Raw genomic sequence first — 3,859 nt, forward strand, 5'->3', positions numbered from 1 at the left:
TTTTATTGTTAAAATGTATAATTTCCCTTCACTTTCACCATTATGCAATGCTACATGTTAGCATATTGTATGCTAACATGTGTCAGAGGACCACTGTGCACCAGAAGCTTCTTCCACTGTACTGTGAACTGACTGCCACAGTGAGACTTGCTTCATATTCTCAACCTGTAGTGACGTTTTTTTTTTTGTTTTTTTTGTTTTTTTCTTTCACCAAAAAACCAACATGATCTCATTACGAGCGTTTTGCTGTAACTGCCTATGCCACATGATGGTAGCCCCTCTGACGAGATCTTCATGGGTGAAGACCCCCTGCTGAGACCGTCCACCTCCTGGCTGATTTTATTTTTTTTTTTTTACAACATAGTTGCATGTTTATTCACTGTTAAGAAAACCTTGAACGTTTTAGCCTATTGCTTCATACTCTACTGCTTCAACAGCCAGATGCCCCCACCGCAGACCGACATGCAGATGGTGTTCTGATAACACTCCAGCCACCAGGTTACAGAGAAGCTTTCAAGCCGTGTTGCAGATACTTATCACAGTGGGAAATTCATAGATGCTGCTGCGGGTGGAGTCGTGTTTGGTCAGTTAAGCCTTCACCGCTCATGTCAGATATATATCTTCTTACATAACAGCTATTTCGGCTTCTTACATGCAGGGTGGTAAATTGTACATGTGCATAATCAAACTAAATTAAGCCAGAACACTGCATGATCACCCATAAAAGCTCACTGAAATAGTCAGAGTGGCCCTGAGCTCTAACAAGTGGAGGAAAATGTTCAACCTCTGAGGCTCACTTAGTGCTAATGTGAGCATGAGTACAAAAAAATAATGAGGTATTACTTTAGAAAATGAACCATACATACCAAGAGAGCACACTCTGACCTGGGTCATCCCACTGGGTCTTAAAATAACTGGAAATGGGGCGCTATTTTGGATGAAATGGGAGGGTGAAATCATCTGGATCCACAATGGGTTTGATCCTTTGAAAGAATCAAATAACACGTTTGGCTCCTTACAATAATGTTAGAATCATTTTCTTTCTTTAATTGAAAGTGTGGCCTTAATGGATGTGTAATATGTTTTCAAGAGCTGGAAAAAGTAACAGCTACACATTGACATTGCAGTAATATTCAATATTTATTGAAATGTTACTTTATTTCAGTAATAAGTTCAAATCTTGAAATGCATATTTTATGAAGATTCATCACACACAATGATATACATTCCAAGCTTTAATTTTTGCTAATCATTATCGATTGTTAAATACAAAACCACTCCTGAAAAAAAAAGGTTATATCAGAGGAAAGAGTGGAGAGGCAACAAATCCAAGTTTCTTTAGATTTCCACAGTCAGTAATGATTTGAAGAGCCATGATATCTGATCATGTTGGTTCACTGGAATCTCTTTCTGACGATCCTTTCATTCTGTTATCTACATGTGTTTTCCAAGCCATGCCAAACGTGGAATCAGAGGTTGAAGTTATCCGATCAATATCACGCACCTGATGCACCTCGCGCGGCAGTAATAAACCCGTAGCCACTGTGAGCTGTAAGGGGTTAATATGGGACTGCAGAACGAGTGTGACATCGCAATATGATACAAAGCAGAGACGTCTGCGGAAGCAGCAGGAGTTCACGGTGTGCGGAGGGAGCTGGCGCAGTGAAGAATCTTCCAGTCTGTCAGATCTGAGAAATGTGTTGCTCAGCAAAGTTTGATGTAGAATATAATATGATGAGAATGGTGCACAACAATGTGGACATTGCCCCTCTGGAAATCTCCCATAGGTCTCGTGCTTTGCTCAGGTGAATGGTGTGAGCTGTAAATCTCACCCCTTTGTGCATGCAAGCTCTGTTCATGCTTTCTGTCAGTGACCTTGACAGATTAATTTGTAGGATAGGAAAGGACAAAATAAGGCGTAAAAGGGGGTTTGTTGTTGTATGATTATATCAGGACCATGTTCCGAAAGAGGTTTGTGTTTTGGAGGTACGTCTTCTCCGTAGTTGAGAATAGTTTTTCATTGATCTCTTTACGGCAATATAGTTCATTAAAATAAACAGAAATAATCATATAAGTAGCACTGTGTGTGTGTTATATGTGTATTAACATTTTTATTGATATTCTGATACAGTTGTATAAGAGTGCAAATGGACAAAATGGTCAAGTTGTTTGTTTTACTTTAAGTTTTCAGTGATTGTATTGATTTTATTATTAATGTTTCCTTAAAAATAAAGCTTATTTTTTATTCAGAAGAAATCCCCAGCAGTCATTGGGTCAACTGGGCAAGATAAGTGGGTATGGATGGATGGATCTGCAAGTTAGATTAAAAATATATAGATATAGATGGATAGATATATAAATATATTGCCTGATTAAAAAAAGGGAGAGAAGATGCAGAAAAACTTAATTCTGCAGGACTTCTAGGAGCATTGCTTCATAGATGAAGTTGTCCTGGTCACCCTGAAGCTTAAATCTCTAGATGATGGAGAGGAGCATCGGACAACAATCACAGGTTAGCATTTTAAATCATGAAAACGGGAGGAATGGACTCTGAAAAGGTTCAGCGGCTGCCATCTTCATTACAAAATGTCAATTAAAGTAACACGACAAAATACAATAAGAAAATGCACTTTATTTTTTCCTGTCTTTATTAAATTCTTGGTGTAACATTTATTTTAAAACTGCAAAGCAAAACTGCCAACACTCAGATACACAGACAAGCACATCTAAGCATTTAGACGGAGGATGAAAAGTGAGCTGTCTCATAATACAGCAGCAAGTCTTAATGTAGGCAGACAGTGGAGCTGACCTTGAAGAAACAGATGCCATGCCGTTATAAAAGGCTGTTTGCTTCATTTATAGCCAGTCCAGGAGCCATCCTGGTTATCCTTGCTGTCAGAGAGTTTACCTTACTGTAGCAGAATGAAACACTGATGCTGTGGCACATCGCAATAACCGGCCTGCTGTGCTGTGTTCTAATGACACAATGTAAAATCCAATTGTGTGCAGCTCATTTTATCATCTGAAAGCCTTCAGATGACTTTGGAACAGAACCAGAATACTTTCAGCAGCTCTTTGCTTTGTTCTACCTTCTGCACAAATGAATGCAACGCTGAATGGATATCAATTAATAAGTAATATTCCAGCCGCTTTGCTTGGATACAGACAGGAGAATTTATCTAATGGAGTTCTTCAACTTTTAATTGGTTGTAAAAACAAAAACCCGCTTTTTCCCCGCCACACGTTTCCGGTAGAGCGATGGTACATCACAAACACGGGACCTGCCAATTAAAAACTTTATTTGTGGTTGAGAATTATCAATTAAATGAGGCCATCCAAAACAGAAATAATGGAAAATATGAACTGCAAAGTTCTTTGTTGTTCTACACCCAAACTATTCTGTTGGTTATAACAAAACGACAGCGTTTTAAAAACGTTCAAAGCATGTTTATTTGTCAGGATGCTAATGCGGTCTGTTGCTTTTCCAGGTTTCATGTTCAAAAGGTATCTATTATGAGAATATGTGTCATGAATTTACTCGTTAAAGATTACATAGAAATTGAATTCTGAAAATGATGTAATTTTAAGACGTGAAACATAGGAATCCTAATTTATAAAACCCCTGTCCTCGTAGCATTTCGGAGCTGTGATACCAATAACATTAATGTAACATTTTGATTCCCCACACACCTCTGTCCCATTAGGAAACCATAACAAACTCTGTTTCTCCATCAACCATCAAAAAGTCCTCCTTTCCTACTTGCAGCAACATTTGCTCACACGGGTCCACTCTATGCTCTGCTTTAATTAAACAATGGAGCACAACATTGGCCTCCATCTAATTATCGGCACGTATATT

Source organism: Poecilia latipinna, unplaced genomic scaffold, assembly GCF_001443285.1.
Source record: "Poecilia latipinna isolate Pla-1442-1.1 unplaced genomic scaffold, P_latipinna-1.0 Scaffold676, whole genome shotgun sequence".
Classification (NCBI taxonomy): domain Eukaryota; kingdom Metazoa; phylum Chordata; class Actinopteri; order Cyprinodontiformes; family Poeciliidae; genus Poecilia; species Poecilia latipinna.